The 18,377-nt window shown below is 36.7% G+C and overlaps 1 protein-coding gene across 18 annotated transcripts in view; it reads left to right on the plus strand.

The window, feature by feature from the left end:
* The window catches only part of Lpar1 (lysophosphatidic acid receptor 1), a 133,143-nt gene that overhangs the window by 11,403 nt on the left and 103,363 nt on the right, over positions 1-18,377 (plus strand). For 2 of the 18 annotated variants that reach the window (XM_074051267.1, XM_074051269.1), the window contains exons 2-4: positions 7,185-7,286; positions 10,632-10,703; positions 15,163-15,259. The exons of 10 other annotated variants lie outside the window; for them this stretch is intronic. The gene's annotated coding sequence lies outside the window, so the exon portion shown is untranslated. Of the gene's footprint in view, positions 1-4,688; positions 4,705-7,184; positions 7,287-10,631; positions 10,704-15,162; positions 15,260-18,377 lie in introns of those variants that run through there. 6 more of the 18 variants (XM_074051270.1, XM_074051268.1, XM_074051273.1 and 3 more) reach the window with 4 other exon arrangements.

Genomic DNA, 18,377 nt, shown 5'->3' on the forward strand with positions numbered 1-18,377 from the left:
GTTTTGTTTTGTTGACACAGAGTCTTGCTGTGTAGCCCAGGTTGGTCTTGAATGCGCAATCCTCCTGCTTTCACCTCTTTCGTGCTGGAATTACAGATATATGTTACGATGCCTGGTTCTTTGTTGGTATTTTTGATGAACAACTCTTCATTTTCAATAATTTTGAAATAATCAGTGTATTTTTAATTTTGAACAGTCATTATTGAGGGAAGAGGAATTTTCCATCTGAAAGTGACAATTTTTAAAAATGAAAATACCTTAAATTCTATGTTTTTGTTTTTGTTTTTTCTAAACCCAGTGTCAGAGATGGAATCCAGGGTGTTGAGTGTACTAGGCAAGAGCTCTCCTCTGAGCTATGTCCCCAGCCCAAATTCTATACCTTATGCTAACACTCATTGCTAAGATTTAGAATATACAGGGAAAGCGTGTGTCCTTGTTAGCAGCTGTCTTCACTGGGAATGCCACTTGTGGTCAGAATGACTCGTCTGCAGGTTGAAGTTGCTTTGTACATGTAGACTTTTTGCATCAGTTATTGGTTTTGTTGATTGTGGTAAGTGCGTGTGGACTTTATAGTTTTTATTTCTTGTGATTAAGGGTTTCTGTTTCCCAAGTATTTGAAAGAGCATTGTTTTCTATAGGTGGCTAGTGCAATTTACATTGTTTAGTTTAGCCACTGTACTATTGTAATTCACACACTCTGTGTCCATTTATCCATTTCAGCTGTCACAGGCCAATAATGGTTCTTTAATGTAGCTCTACAAATGGGCTTCTTTCTTTCTTTCAGCACTGGGAATCAAATGTCAACCTCTTTATAACAATTTCTCTGTTATATAACAATATGAAACACAATATAAAATAATCCTTTGTGTTTGGAATTACATTTTACTTTTTGTTTTTTTTTTTTTTTGCAGATATTAATGTTACCAAGTCTCTTTTCTTCTTTTTCTCTTTATGCGAAATGGTTTCATTTATCCATCTGATTTTAAACTTCTGGTGTCATTTTATTTCATATATTTGCTAGTGAGCAGCAGTTAGATTTGTTTTCAAGTACCTCTTAAAAGGGAATCATTACTTTTATATTTATTGTTTTAACTCATACATTTGATGCTAACTGTTACTCCTAACCTTTCTGTTTGTTATGAAAGCTGCTGTAGGAACTTGTTAGGCAGGCCACATTTTAAAGCCTTTTTCTACCAGTACTTGGCCGAATGATCTCAGATAAAGTACATAAAGTCTTTAGGCCTAGTGTTCTTTATTTGCACAGAAACAACACACCACAATCTTCAATCAGTGCTTTTCAAATGTCTGACACACTGAATGTATTAGCTGCCATTTTTTATCATTATTGATAGGTTGAGCCATATAAAATGGCTGGTATTTAATTGCTCTTGACTTAGAAAAATGGCAATTTCATATGGTTCAATCTAATGCTATGTTTCTTGGTCTTTTTTTTCTTTTTTGTTTCCCATATATTATTTATCTCATATATCTGTAATACTGTGAAATGGAAAACTCTAACATTCAGTTTTATTAGTTATTGCCTATGTTTTATAATATGTCCACTTGTGTTTTTCTGATTCTCAAAGTCAAAGATTAAATAAGTTTTGATGTCATTCCTATGCATATCAAAGAATTTAATATGCCTTTACTTTCCTTGCTTTTCCCCAGTTTTCACTGTATTTATGTATATATCTATGTATACATACATATCCACTTCATAACTCTTAATTACAATCATTCCTCAGTATCAGGAATTAGTTCCAGGAATCTTCTTTGCCTCCTCACCCAGCACACACCCCCCAAAATCCACGAGTGCTCAAGTCCCTTATTTAACACGGCATAGTATTTGCATACAACCTACACACATCTCCCTATGTACTTGCAATCATCTTTAGAATGCCTGTAACACCTAGTATGTTTTAAATCCTATGTAAATAGCTATCATACTGTACCATTTAGGGAATAATGATAAGGAGTTTGTACGTGCCCAGCACAGATGTAAATTTTTTAAGTAGGTATTTTTGACTCACAGTTGGTTTTTCTGCGGATGGTGAGAGCTGAGTGTATAGACAGACACTAGGTGTTTGTATTGCCTTTTGTCATCACATCCGCAGCATTGTCTGTCGTGTTACTGTAATTGTTATAGTGAGGGGAGTGAGTAAGCCATCGTTATCACTGGAGTCACGGAGCAGTCAAGTGGAAAGGAGGATATTGACCAAATGACCACCCAGATGTCCAAATAGAAAGCATGATAAATGGTATGAGGGAAAAGAATGTAAGAAACTAGATGGGGAATCTTATCTGACTTTGGGGTGATTCAAGATTTCCCTGAATCCTGGGGAAGTGACATTTGATTAGGTCTGCAGAATGAGATGGGTTAACTCGGTGGAGCGATAAGCAGGTGTGAGTGTGTGTGGAAGATTGCCCAGTCAAGGAAGAAACGAATAAGGAAGGAAATAATGTGCCACGAGTGAATGTCAGGTGGAAGGGAATCTTTTTTTGTTTGATGAGTTGGCGGTTTTTTTTGGTGATACTTAACAGCACTTCCTGTTTGTTGCCTTTTTTTTTTTTTCCCTTCTCCCTTGACAAAGGTCAAATAGAAATAGAAAGGATTTTTTGGGGAGATGGGTGTAGGTGGTTGTTGGAGAAGTTTTGTATGATATCTATTTTGTGTATTGGTAAGTAATAGCATTTATTGAAGTCTCATTCTTCAGAGCTATATAAAGCTGTGCATAGTTATGTTAAAAAATACTGTGACATAGAGTAGTTGCTAATTTAATAACTGTAAGTAATTAATAAGAAATTAGAACACTGAAGTTAGGTTTATGAGAAGTAAAAACCAAATGACTGGGTATTTCATATCTTCTTGGTGAATTTTTAGTAATGGTAAGAATTATTGCTGTGCCAAGAGTTTTAATTTTTTTTTTTGCTTTTGGTGGTTCTGGGTTCAACTCAGGAGCTGGTGCTTGCTAGGCACTCCCTCTACCACCTCAGTCATGCTCCCAGCCCTTTTGCTTTAGTTATTTTGGGGATAGGGTTATGTGTTTTTGTCCAAGCTGGCCTGGACTACTGTCCTCCTATTTGTGCTTCTGACGTAGTTGGGATGACAGGTGCATACCACCAGTGCCCAACCATTGATTGAGATAGGGTCTCTTGAACTTTTTGCCCTGGCTGGCCTTAAACTGTGATCCTCCCAATCACTACCTCCCAGATAGCAAGGATTACAGGTATGAGCCTGGCCAAGATTTTAATTTTTGATTTATATTTTTGCAATGGTAGAAGTTTAGGGTTTATTTTTTTTCTGATTTAAAAAAAAGGTACATAAAGAATTTTAAAATATTTTAAATTGGAAATCCATAAAGTAAGTTTGAGACTGAGACAGGAAACCATGATTCAAGTGCCAGTTTTCCTATTGCTGTCCATGGGGCTTTTAAAAGTACCCAACCTTTCCAGGCCTTAGGAGTCTCATTTTAAAAATGAGAATTTGGAATCAGTTTGCACAAATTATTCCCCAGTTTTATTGTTCAGTGGCTTTCTGCTTTTTTATTTTCAACTTTGTTCTGTATATTTACTCTTAAAGACTTGACTGCATGTCCTGTGGCTAATTTTGTCTAAGAAACTCAAGCTAAAGTTGGGAGGACTCCAAGTGTTTGCATCCTTCTGTGTTTTTTTGTAAGAGAAAGCTCAGGTGGCATTAACACCTTCGCATAAGACAAACTCAAAGCATGGAAGAATGAACAAAAATTAGAGTGTTCTTGAGCAAATCTTTAAGACTTTCACATCATAATCTATAGTTTGACCACACTTGAATTTTAAGGAATTTTTTTATCCACTGAGGTTCAGTGAAGGTGGAAAAAAATCATTATCTTTGATATATTTGCTGGGTATTTGCTTTGTAAATTATACCTAATATACATTTTATAAAAACCCATTGGACAGTGGGTGATGTTACTTCAAAGGGATTTAAAGAGCCCAGGAATCCTATGGAGAATGAATTCAGTTGTAATGACTTTTCCAAGTTTAAATAATGTTTTGTAAGGAGTGGATTTTATGTAGAAGGGAATAAAAGGTAACTGGCAACTTGGCTTTTTGTTTTTCCCTAGCCAGCTTTATTGAGGTATAAAACTGCAACCATTTTGAAATATAATTGTTATTTATTTAAAGTGTACAACATGATTTTATATATATATGAATGATTAGCATAATCAATCAAGCTAGATAACACATCCATCATCTCATATAATTACCATTTTTTGTGTGCAATGAGAACATCAAGTTCACAATATAGTATAGTACATATAGTATATATGTACTATAGTACTATATGTACTATAGTATAGTACAGCATTAAGCATAATGCTGTAATAATAAAACATCAAGTTTCAAGTATATAATACAGTATTATTAACTATAATCATGGTGTAAATTAGGTCTGTAAAACTTATTCATCTTATAACTGAAAGTCTATATCCTTTGATCAACATCTCCCCAACTCAGTTTTTCTTACCAGTGTGTTAAATCAGTTGATTACAATACATTTAAATGTTATTTTTGTCATTCAAGTTCACTTATTGTAACTGTGAACACTTTATCATACTTGTTCTTATTGTTTTCTTTAGAAATTGAAGGGGAAAATAAGATGTATGCCTTTCTGTTTGAGCTGTACCCAATTCCTTATTCGTTATAAGTATTCAGGAAATTCAGGTAAACGTGGGGATTTTACTTAGTGTGTTTTGGTGCTGATTCATCAACTTGTACTCTTTTATTTGCTGTTTAATATCGTCTCCCTAGGCTGATTACTATATGAAAACCAGCCAGGACTCCAGGTCCTTGTTCTGGGACAAGGCAGGGTCAGGTCACACAGGCACAGGAAGTGTTTGGAATCAGAGGCATGCAGGTTTAGGCAGGTAATAGGCACAGGTGTTGCTGGAGGCCAGAACCAGAACTAGATTGGGTCAGAGGGGGATGGAGTCATGTGGTTACTTTAGGTTTAAGGCAGACAGAGCCAGAAAGAGGCACAGAGCCCTCTAAAGCACTGCCTAGGATTCTGAAAAAGGTGTTCTGGATAGCCTAAGAGAGAAATGAATGGGATAGACAAAATTCTAAAACTGGCTGGGGATGTAGCTCAGTGGTAGAGGGTTTGCCTAGCATGTGCAAGGCTCTAGGTTCAACTTTCAGCACTGGTTTTTGTTTTGTTTTGTTTTGTTCCGTTTTTAAAGTCTAAAGTTTCCAGGAAAAACTTTATTTCCAGAATTGGGAGCAACAGTTGAACTTCACTGTCTGTTCAAGGGCATCTCAACATTCAGGCAGGGTGTTGAGGCCCCATGAACTTTACAGAGTCCCAACTCCTTCTCAAGCATTTGGCCATTTCAGAGTGGAGGTCCACACAGCACAAATCCTCATCTGATTCAAGGATTAGGAACCTTGTGGAATACCATTTCTCTAGGAGTAGCAATCAGGTTAATAGGACACAGTTTTCCGTAAGAGATGTATTGCAAACATATTTTAACTTTTGCTGTGGGCTGAATTGTGTCCTCCCAGTATGCATATGTTGAAGCGTGTTTGGAGATAGAGCTCTATTTAGGAGGTAATTAACATTAAACAAGCTCAGAAGAATGAGGCCCGGATCCTGAAGGACTGCTGGCGATGGTCTTGTAAGAATAGGCAGCTGTCTACACACATGTGCACGAGGAAAGGCCATGTGGGCACATAGCCAGAAGGTGGCTGTCTGCAAGTCAGGAAGAGAGTCCTCGCCAGAAACCTGCCAGGCTGGCACCCAGATCTCAGATTTCCAGCCACTAGAACTGTGAGAAAGTAAAGTTCTGTCATTTAAACCACATGATCTGTGGTAGTGTGTTATAGCAGTCTAAGCTGATACAATTTTCTATTAACTTTGGCTGAGAATAAAAGCATTAACTGTGGCCAAGACTGTTATGGCAGATGCGAGAGGCCTATTTGGGAGATTATTCTGATACATATTTATGTATCAGAATATATTACCTGCTTGTTTCTTCCTTCTTTTCCTTCATCTTATTTTAATGGTACAATAACTTAGTAGGCAAAAAAAATTTCAGTAAACACACTTAAAGGATGTAAAACTGTTTAACTCAATTGAAACCATTTGTTTTTTATGTGAAAATACTGCCTTTTTTCTTTCTTTTTCTTCCTTTTTTTTTGGAGACAGAGTCTCACTATTTAACTCACTATTTACTGATCCTTCTGCCTCAGCCTCCTAAATGCTGAGATTACAAGCCTGTGCCACCTCACTTGGCTTTCTGCTTAATGTATTCTTAAAATATTTTTAAAAATAGTTTTTGAAACAATTATTATAAAATATTTAAATAAACAAACCCACTCATATTTGCAGTTCTGTAATGAATAAACTTTTTTTTATTTATTCCTAGTAGTTTTATGGCTTATTTCCATTATGGCCTGTTTTATGGTCTGCTTCTTCCTAGAGGTAACAGAAGAGTGGTTTTTGTTTCTGCAGACTATTTAAAAAAGTCCACAGTTGCATATGGCAGCATATTCTGAATTATGTTTTAATAGCCCGATAATCCATTAAGTTGTTAAACTGTTCATTCAACCATTGTCCTTTTTTGAGATAGTGATTTTATTTCCCTTTTCCTTGCTATCTTAAAACACATTCCACCCACAACTTTCATTGTAATTTTCTTAGACTATCAAAGAATTGAATCATTAATTTGAGAGCAAAATCATTTTGTTTTCAAGTATACATAGAAAAGGTTCTTAAATTTTTTAACTTACAAAAGTAATGTATGTTCATTACAGAAGACAAAAACATGAAGATAAGAAGTAGTCATAATCTCCACCATTGATAGCCAATGTCAAGTGTAGGGAATGTTTTCCTCTGTTTCCTCTCTACGTTTTATCTAGCTGAAATCCTGCTGGGTACAGTCAGGATCCTGTTCATTCTCTCACTGGTTTAGCATAGCTAGACATACTATCGAGATGACTTTAATTTTGTCCAGTAGCTGTGCCTCGCTGCTACTTCTGTAGCAGTGAACACCTTTGTGTGTGGATTCTTCAGAACTTCAGCTGATTTCTTTATAGCAGGTTCGTGGTGTCAGAATTTGCTGCCCTAAACTGTTGGGATCTTTTTACGACTAATGATAGAAATTGATTTTCAAAATAATGATAATGCTGCAAACTTCTTATTGCAGAGTTTGAGAAAAATGGAAAGATATTCGGAATTAGTATGAGTGAAACATGCATTGTTGAACTTGGAAGATGGTTGGAACAACAGGAAACTCCACTGAGTAAAGGTACTCTGATCTGTTGATGGATATTCACTCTGCTGTGGTGATACTGTTCCCTCACCCACAGTTTTGCATCCCAACCAAGACTAGCTTCTCACAGGCTTTCCTTGGTGCTATGCCCTTTAAATACCTTCAGTATGCCACAAGAGTTTAGTTTTTAGTGGTATTCATTTATCAGCTGATAGCAGAATATTCCTGGCAAGTATGCTTCTGTGAAACAGTGGGTTAATTACTAGAGAATGGAGTGAGTACCTTAAAAATTGATAGTAGAGAATTAAAAATGATACCTGCTTGTCTAGTGTGCATTCTTTGTATTAGTCCCCGTAAGCTGTCATTTTTCCCAGATGACATTGGGGTTGAAGCCAAGGACCACTTTTGTGTTTGAGAAGATAAAATGAACTTCTTTAAGGGGTAGTTAATTTACCTTTCATCCATTACTAGATGTTGTCACACGTAATTCAATTAAATTTGACATGCAATTAGTGATCACTTATTAGGCCTGGGGGATACCAAGATGAGTAAGATGGAAGCCTACCTTTACAAACTCAAAAACACAATGTGTGGGGACCAAATGAAAATACTGTGCAATAAATGCAATGCTACAAATTAGTAATGTCTGTATTTTTCTACTGAATATAATAAAATTTAATGAGCACAGGAAGGAAATATGGAAAGAAGAAGTGGGAGTATGAATTTAAGCAGAGGTCAAGACTGAGGGTCTACCTTGGAGTCCTGCCTTAGGAAGGCCACACATTTGGCCATCCTTCCAAGTAGATTGCATGAAGAGGGGTCAATCAACTTGTGATCCAAAAGGATGACTAACCAGGGTGCACCATGCTTCTCAGTGCTAGGAGGAGACCCATCAAACATTAGATATTTCAAAGCAGTGAGCAGCGTCTCCAACACAATCTTTACAATGACTGTAACAGTGGAGTTTTAAGGAGAGTGTTCAGTAGAGGTCCATGGCATACTGCCAAATCTTATCTCAGAAAAGCTGTTCTATGAGGGCCAGAGCAGGACAGTTCAGATAAGTAGCTCTCTGCTGATTCTGTCCAAGGATGGACATTGCAGCATTCCTTATGGCATGGTGGACTAGGTAGCTTTCAGGATATTGCCTTTGAATACTACTTCACACAAAAGAATTTTTTAAATAATTATTTAGAAGTAACACGTTCAAGTTTATGTAGCTCAACATTGCATCCTTTCCTTGCTATCACATTATCGCAAGGAACTTCTTTAAGTTCCTCTAGTAATGGATGAAATGGTGAATTAACTACCCCTTAAAGAAGTTCTGAGTGAGGATCTGTGGGCTTTGTGTATCAGTTCTGCCAAGGACAAATGAGTAAGGATCAGCCTGTGATCTTAGGTATTTGTGTTCAGGCACGCTCAGGAGTCTTTTCACTTCAAAGACTAGAAGGAAGAGAAATAAAGGTCCTGACATGTTCTACCTTCAATCAGAGTTTGCAAAACTGCCAGTCTGTGTGCTAAGAGAACTTGTCCCCCACCATGTATTTTATTTATTCAGCTCGAAGTTAAAAGGTGACACAGACAGGAAGACATTATGACTGGTCCTAGTGCAAGCATAGTTTGTATGTCACACAAGTTTGTGATCTGTTTTCACTAGGCCCTTGAAGCATTTATGATACCTGGTTGGGTATCACAAACACCCTGTGGATATTTTGTGTTTGTGATACCTGCCAGCATGTGGTCACAGTATATAATGCTGAATATGTCTAAGTTTTAGAGGCAGCATAGAAAAGGCAGTGATAAATATGGGTGGAGAGGAGTGTCATAAAAGGCTTCACTGAGAGTTCATTCTGAGACTGGAACTGGAAGGATGAGTTGGTGTTGGCCAGACATAAAATTTGGACAAGGGAGGACATCCAGGAAGTGCAAGTGCAAAGATAAATGTGTGGACCCAGTGTTACATGTTAGGGGAGCTGTGAGCAGAGCCAAAGTACTGCAGCTTAGCAAGCAAGGTGGGGTATAGCTGAAGCAGGAAGCAGCTGAGAACTTGGAGGACTTGAGAAAGTTGGAGTTAGGCTTGGGAAACTATGGAAGATTTTAAAACAGATCATTCCATACTAGGTTTTCTCTTTCAGGAAGATTATTCTACAAACAGCCAAGGGAAATGCTTGCAGGATATTTTAAAACAGCTGTTTATAAAAACAGTTTTTCTATAAATGGTTTTCCTAGTATAAAAATTTGTATTTTTTAAAAAAAGAATACATTTATAAAATTAAAAGGAAGCTACAGAAATGAGGTGAAATGACAGTTCTCTGAAGTTGTTCTTGGTTACAAAAGTAATAATGCTGTGATCAACATCATAGAAAAATTCAGCCAATTGAAAATATTGCTCATAATTACATTAGTAAGAGCCATCCATAATATTATTTTAGTTAACTATTGCTGTTTTTCAAATGCAAAATTAAATAGTCTAAAACAATTTGTTCTCTATCACCCTTCATCAGGGATTGAAGAAGGGATGAGGAGACCACTCAGAAGTCTCAAATGGATTACCATCACTCTGTGGACTCCACAAAGACAATGGGAAGCTAGGGGGATAGTTTTTTTTAATAGTCATTTTCTGTATCTTCTGAGATGATCATGTGTTTTTTCTTTTTATTATTTTTGATTGATGAATTATAATTATATGCATCCATGGGGTACAATGTGATGTTTTGGTATATGTATACAATGTGGAAAGATTAAATCAAGCTAATTAGCATATCTATTACCTCCCTTTCCTATTGTATTTTTATAGTGAGATATTTAAAATGTACTCTTATTTTGAAATATATAACACATTATTATTGACTATGGTCACCCTGCTATACAGTAGATATCAAAACTTTTTCATCTTGTCTGTCTGAAACTTTTTACCCTTTGGGTCACAATCTCTCATTCATTCCCCACTCAACCTTCATCCTCTGGCAACTACCATTTTCTCCTCTAAGTCCATGAGTTCAAGGTTTTAGATTCCACATATAAATGTTGTCATGTAGTACTGGAATTTGTGGGGTTTTTTTGTGGTACTGGGGTTTGAACACAGGACCACATGCTTGCTAGGTAGGCACTCTTACCAATTGAGCTACACCCTTATCCCAGTACTGGGGGGAGATAATTAGGGCCTAAATTAAGGCAATGACAGTGGGTTTGAGGGAATAAGGCAGATATGGACGGAAGAATTGATAAAATTTAGCAACTGACTAGATCCATTAGGTAAGGGAGAAGGAGGAGTAATGGTGAATATATGGTGTGACAAGGGCAATGGGAAGTATATTAGTTTGCTGAGGCTGCCATAAAATGCTACAGACAGAGTGGCTTAAATTAGCAATGTATTTTTTGCAGTTCTGGAAGTTGGAAGTCTGAAGTCAGAGTGTAGGCAGCATTGATTTCTTCTGAGGCTTCTCTCCTTGTCTTGTAAGTGCCCACTGTCTCTGTGTGTCTTCCCATGATCTTTTCTCTGTACATGTCTGGGTCCAAATTTCTTCTTCTTGTAAGGACTCCAGTTATATTGGATTAGCGCTCCCTCTAATGACATCATTTTAATTTAGTTACCTCTTTAAAGAATCTATGTCCAAAGATGGTCACATTCTGAGGTACCATGAGTTAAGACTTCCACATATGAATTTCTGGCAGATACAGTTCAGCCCATAACAGGAAGGACAAGGAGTTTGGTACATGTTGAATTCGAAGTGCTTATGGACTGTACGAGAAGGTGGTTCTAGAATGCCTTTAGACATGTAAGAATACTGCATAGAAAAGAGCTCCAGATTCGGTATTTAAAAATAGGGGAGTAGTAAGTTTGTCTCAGACAGTAGTATCCAACTTTTGCTTATTTTGTGAATTACCTGTGGGGATCTTTTGAACATAACATGTGCAGGAACCCACTTCAGACCATTTGGCCCAGTTTTGAGAGAGGCCAGAGCATCTACTTGGTGATTCTAATGTGTGTCTAAGGTTGAGAGGACTGGTCTAGGGTGAGTATGGTGTGGAAGCTAGAGGGGAGATCTGAAAGAATGGCCCTGGTGGGTGGTACAAGAGAGGAGGAAGGGAATGATTGAGCTTTGAAGGACTTCTTACTTGATATTCAGTGCTTTCTCCACGATGGACATGCAAACTATGGTGTTTCTTTGATGGAAGAGGTGATGTGAGTAATGGAGTAAGCAAAAAGAAATGAGAGCATTAATGACTGTTATTGTGGGCTCAGTTGAGATTAGAATACATTGACAAATAGTGACAGTTTTACTTTTAGTTTTCTCTGTGGGGTCTCTGGAGACTGTGAATGGAAGCAGAACAGGAAGGTTGGAGTTTAATCAGGATGGAAGTATCAAAGGGCAGATTGGCAGGAAGGAGCGAGGGAGGCAGCAGGCTGGCATGACAGAGCTCTGGGGCTGACCATGGTAGTTAGGTTGGGTATTCTAAGAAGTAAGGCTGGAGAGGACTGAGGAACAGGAAGCATCCTGGGGGCAGGAAGATGTCCAAGGGCAGTTATATTGTATATGCATGCAAACAGCTGTGTAGATGTACATGACCAGTTAGAAAGGGGGATTTTGAAGTGTCATGGGGCAGTTCTGGGTCGTGAGGGGCTGAGTGGAGTACTCAGTTGAGGAAATAACAGGACAGACTGTTGGATATGTTGAAATTGCTCTTGATACTGACTTGCTTGATGACTGAGTTGTTTGGATGAGGGACTGGAGGGTAGGGGGAATTTTCTAGAAAACATCAAAGGTCTCTTTCAGCCGCCCGATTTGCAAAATGCCATTTTTGGATCACTGCTTTTCACTTTCCTCAAACACGCTTTTTTTTTTTTTTAAGATCATAAGAATAGAGCAACATAGAAATTAACCATTTTACAATCCTATTTTTTTAAACTGATCTTCCTGTAATTGTAAATGCTTGACTGACTATGCCTTGGAACTCCATTAACGCATGTTTCATTGAGTTTAGTTTGGGTTAAGGAGTATAAAAGGTCAGAAAATGCTTTTTTGACTACCACTGTCTCCACCTCATAGCTGGCTTTTGAGGACTGTAATAAACAATTAGGACAGGAAGGAGACAAGTTGTTTTAAGTTCTTTTTTAGGTAACATTAATTGGATTCATCTCTTACCACATGGTAAGGGTCATGGTTATTACATTTACCATTTTGAGTTTGGTGTTTAACCTCTTTATTGTGGATTGGTTGGTCCTGGGCATTTTCAGATTTAGTTTTGTGGTAGGATGTTTTGTCTGAAGTTTGTATCTGTATTTGGAACTGGATTGAAACTGTAGTTTTTAAAACTAGGATCTCAAACAATGGAAAGGATTGTACGAGCACATTTTACATTCATATTACAATGTCTTCCTGTTATATGAAGAAGTAAATTTGATCCTCACCATGGAAAACAGAAATCTGAACCTTATGGATTTTTTTTTGTTTTTGTACAGCAAATATCAACTACTTTGATTTTGAGTTTGCTTATTGGAGAATGTTTTCTTAATCACAGAAAGCTTTAGTATTGATATAAGAAAATTTGAAAATCCAACTTGTAAGAGTGACATTCTAGAACTTTCATAAAGCTATGTGCTGAACCCACTAGTCTGCCTTGTACAGTAGTCACAGGGATTCCCCTCTGCGTTACTGAGGCTTCCTTCCTTCCTTCTTCCTCTCCCCTCAGCTTCCTCTTCTCTCTCTTGACAGGTTCCTCCAGATTAAGCAGTTTCTTTAGTTTTAACCACCATCTAAAAGGATCAAGTGTGAGTGAATCATTGCTTTAGGTAATTTATTACTTCAAATTCAGCTCCAGCTAATACACTATCCCTCTTATCCTACCATATCCTAGATATCGTCTTCTTTAGAGGACAAGTTTGTCCTGGAACTAAAAGATATGATTACGAGTACTTTGATCTGGTTTCAGCTGTACCATTAATTGTAACCATTAGATTGTTCTAGTTACTTTATTTCTGCCTTTGTGCACTGCCAAGAGATTAGAGCGCGTGTGCGTGCACAGGCATGTGTGTGTTTGTGTTGTGAAGGCAATAACAATTTGGTGAGCGTGGGATAAGGTATTGGTTCTTGCCTTGTGTTGGGCATCCGACTCTCCAGAGAGGTGTGTGTTTAAATGTTGAGTAGGGTCCATTCATACAGTTTCTGTTTCAAGTAACTGGGGAAGGATCCAAGACAAGACATTGTTGTCAGACTACTAAACAACTATTTGAGAAACTGGGTTTTGGGACTTCAGTTTTTCTCATGATGACAACAATTTTTCTTTCTTTCTTTCTTTCTTTTTTTTTTTTTTTTTGGTATTATGTGGGTTTGAACTCAGAGCCTTGTGCTTGCTGTGCAGGATCTCTTAAGCCATGCCCCCAGCCTTAAAAATTTTTTTTTCAGGTAGTGTCTCATGGGGCAAGGCCTGGACTGTGATTCATGCAAGACAGCATTTTTCAAAGTTGGATCTATTTGAAATGTTTCTTATATCAAATGTAGACTTTATTTCATTATAAAGTGTTTTCTGAACAACTTCTGATCGGAAAACTAAAGTAAAAACAAGGGAGATGGTGGTTTCACAGTGTCTGTTTTAGGGGCCATCCTTAAAGAACAAAATGAATAAACTGGAGTGTTCCCTGTGACTGGTGGGATGGAGTGGTAAATGAGCTGTGAAGTAGGAATTATGAGAAAGAGGAAAGAAACAGTCTTCATCAGCCTTATAAACCAGAGCTGGGTCCCCTTGGTGGGCTTTATAGTTGAGATGATTTGAGCTACATTTAAGAGGGAATTTGTAGCATGTGAACTGTCCAAGGCCTTCATGGCTGGCCTTAGAAAGTTAGTGAGCTTCCTGTTGTTGAAGTGATCTGACAGAAACAGCAGAATAGAGATTCTGCAGGAATTACAGCACTGGGTAAGAGGTGGAACTAGATGATCTCAGAAGTTTCCTTCCAATTACAAGATGCTATAAACTTTATAAACACCATCCATAAAATAGTTTTAGGATATTCTACAAGAATCCCAGCTGAAATAAGATTAATGAAACAATAATTGATTGAATGATTATTAAAACCCAATACAGACACACATCCACAACACACACATATGTACACAGATCACAGATGATAAATGCCAGGATGGTTGTGGATTGCCTTTGAAGTTTATTATTTGCAGGTGTAGACGCTCTTTATGTTTTGTTTGTAATGTTTCTAGAAGTGAAACACTCTCAAATGGTCTTCGACGATCTGTTGTTTTTACATTGTGTGTGCTGTGAATTTAGAAAACATTGCAAAATTGCTCCTTTAAAGATCAGAGGAACAGTGAATAGAATAAAGTCAGTTTTCTCCTAATATTTGGTATTCTTGTTCTTTGGCTAGGGATCTTCTTTCAGAAGTCTGTTTCTGGAAGGAGAAGGAAAGTCTTGATATTTTGTGTGGACTCAAGTAGACAGTATGAGGTTTTCCTATCATTAGCTAATAATGCATACTTAAATACACAAGAAAGTGTGTTGCCTATAGTATGAATTTTTATTCCTAAATAAATTGGAGATTAAAATCTGTGGTTTCCAGTTCAAGGACATTGTACCAAAAAAATCTTATGTATCTGATATGGGTTTTGAGGTCATTAAGAAGAGAAGTGGCAGTCACCAAACATTATTGGCTTTGCCCTCTTTTTCTTGGTGGGATTGGTTCTTTTCTCTTATCTTGAAAAGCCACAGTAAATGTTGACTTTTCCCTTATAATGGCCAATGATTGTAAATTTTAATGTGCTTTAAGATAGGAGGTTTTAACTCCTACCTTATTTTCCTAGTCCTTTTGCTTCCACTGCTGAGGTTCCCAAGGAATCAAAATTGAGGCCAGATGTGTGCAACATCAAGAAACCCTGACTGGCTCTCTTGTTCTCTCTCTCCCCAGATATTAATGCAAGAAGGAAAATTGGACGCCAGGGACAGCCACTGTTAACATTCTTCTATAATGTCAGCCTGCTCTTTTCCTGCAGGTTCTTTATGAGGTCTGCATGTACTTTTGTTCTGTGTTTTAAATTTTAACATTTAAAGGCAGCGCTTCCTCATCACCTTGTTTCTGAAAACACTGTATGAAGTCTGTACGTATCCTGCACATTTGCTTTCAATTTTGATCATTTTAAAATGGGATTATCTTGTACAACATTTTATACATGTTTTATGGCCAGCTATCTACCTATGTATCTAATGCAATATATATGCATGTATATATGTATACATATATGTATATTCCTAATTGTGAGATGACAGGTGAAAATTCATAACATCTAAACTACATAATCAATACAAATAACAAGTAGAAATTGGCAAAACATAAAAATTATAAATCATGTAGTAACTTAGCATCTATTATAAAACCTCCTAATATTTTTAAGTTTTCTATTTCCTCTCTGTATTTATGTGTATAATTTGTTTAGGCATTGATTAGAAATTATAGGTGAAAAATCATCTGAATTTTCACAAACTAGAAATATTAGCTGCTAACATTTTTGGTATATGTCCTTTCACATACTCAAATACATATGTTCTCAGTATTGTTTTCTATTTTTAGGCCACTTTTCCTGCTATAAAAATGATGCAAGGACTGAGGGCATAGCTCATTAGCACAGTACTTGCCTAGCATGCATGAGGCCCTGGATTCCATCCCCCGCAGTGAAAAAAAATCACATACAATTTAGAATCCTTGTCAAAAACCATAAACCAAAATATGAGCTAAAATATTTCCACTTAAGCATAAATGAACCTTTTGCCAATTTTTGTATATTGTACACTTAGGTCTATAAACACTTCTAAAAATAAAAAAAAGTGACATGAGCATATTTTACTTTGTGTGTGTATGTGTTTTTACTCTGAGGAATGTATTAAACATATTTGTATCAGTGAATACCCTAGAAAATTTTGTGTGTTTTTCCTTTTTTGGATTCTAAAGATTCATGTCTATCACCAATTTGGAGATATTTTTATCTATTATTTCTTTACTCCTGTTGGTTCTCTGGTTCTGGGTCTCCACTTAGGTGTTTCTGAAGCTTTTCCACTGTCATTCCTGCCTTTGAACCTCGCTTTGAAATTTCTTATCTGCCCTTTTCTCCATTCAAGGTAATTTCTTTCAGCAATGGTCCGGGACTAATTCTCTCTTCAGTTGCTCTTCATTGCATGTGAAATACAGAATTTTTCATTTCTACAAACTGTTGGAATCTTTTTAAAATTTATGTGATCCTTTTAAAAATACCATTCTTTTAATAGTGTCCTCTTATTTTTAAACATATTAAAACACTTTCATTTTATAGTGTTTCTGACAATTCCCATGACTATAGACTTTGTGAGTTCAATTCTGTTATTTGTTGTCTTTGATGACTGTTGTATTTGTATATATTGGCTTGTTTCCAAACGTCTTATATCTGTGTCCTCCCTTCTCCACCATGTGAGCTTATGTTTCTAGGAACTTTTTCTCTGGGAATTCTCTGAGGACTTAAGGTGAACCAGTTCTGGAAATTACTAATCTTTGCTTCTACTTTAACTCTTGGCTGTGTCAATTTACATACTTGGTTTGATTTTTTTTTCTTTTTTTGTTTACCAAACAAATAGTATGAATTCGGGCACTTGATATGTTTAGGGCAGGTGTCTCTCTGGCTACAGATTCTCAGGAGAGATTCCTTCCTATCTTGGTGCAAGTCTGAAGCAGTTGCAGTTCCTTATCTTCTCCCCCTGTGACATGGGTCAGTATTTTCACCTTTGACATTGCAGATTTTTGCAGGGATCTTTGATCTGACTTCCATTGTCCTTCTGATTTCTGCTTGTAAATACCAAAACTCAAAGTTACCCTGGACTGGTATATTAACATTGACCACGTTCAGTTCTTTTTTACCTCAGTTGGTTTCTTGATGTATTTTGCTTCTAGGAAGATTGATTACTTTGGCCAACTTGGTTGAGCATTTGCAAAGGTAGGAATATGTGCCTGTGTGTTATGGTGTTTGTGTATGCATATATGCACCCAGAAGTTTTGGATGCATTTGTGCTGGAAAGATTTTCTGGGTATTTCATCCTTGGTATTACTAGAAAACAAGTATACAGTGTGACTTTTTAAATTGCAGGGCATATCTCATTCTTTGAATAATCCCTTCTTTGGAACATCTTTGCTTTCAATTTCACTTTTACAAACAGTTTTGCAATGGATGTCCTCATATAGATAGATATGTTGTCATAGAGTACTGATTATCTCCCTACAGTAAATATCTTGAAGCAGAATCACTAGGTCAAAGGTATGCTTGACTGGTTCTGGATGGACAGGGTCAAAGTCAACCTAAGGAAACAGGAAGCTTGCCACAGTAAAACTCTTGGTCACACTCAACAGGGATACAACTTTGTCAACATCAAGTATTACAAATTTAGAAAAATTATCAATATGTTGAGAGAAACGGCACTTTATTTGTAAAATGTAGATTTCTTTACTGAAGAAATTAAACACATTTTTTCCCTATGCTTATTTCCCATTTCTCTCCTGTTCATGTTTCTCAATCATTTCGTTATTTAGGATGCTCACTTTTAAGTTTATTTTTGTTAGAGCTACACATATAATATATATAGTTCTTATTTTTTAAACTTTTAATATATTAATAGTTTATTGCATGATAGGAAACATTTTCCAGCTATATATTTTCTTTTCTTTTTTTTTAATGTAAAGAAGCTTTAACTGTTTAGATAGTTAACCTTATTAATCTTTTATTTTGTCATTTTTCTTTGGCCAAAATAGCTCTATTTCATTCTAAGAGTGTATAAATGTTCTGTTTTCTTTTAGATCTGTTAAGACTGCTCCCACCCCACTCAGGGCCTCAAGTATGCTAGGCAAGTGCTCTATCTCTTGAGCCATGCCCCCAGCCTGAAGATTTTATTTTGCACATCTAATTCTAGTGCATAGAAACTTTGTTTATAAGAGGTAAAGGTTTATCTGATTGCATACCATGGTGAATTTCAGTTGCTTGCCTGTGTACCTACTTGGAGATATGATTTAGATAAAGCTAGATTATGTGGGGGTTTTTGTGTGTACGTGTGTGTGTTGAAAATGGAATTGTCATGGCATGGGATGGGTAATGTACATGTTTATATAGG

Source organism: Castor canadensis, chromosome 13 (genome assembly GCF_047511655.1).
Source record: "Castor canadensis chromosome 13, mCasCan1.hap1v2, whole genome shotgun sequence".
NCBI classification, from domain to species: domain Eukaryota; kingdom Metazoa; phylum Chordata; class Mammalia; order Rodentia; family Castoridae; genus Castor; species Castor canadensis.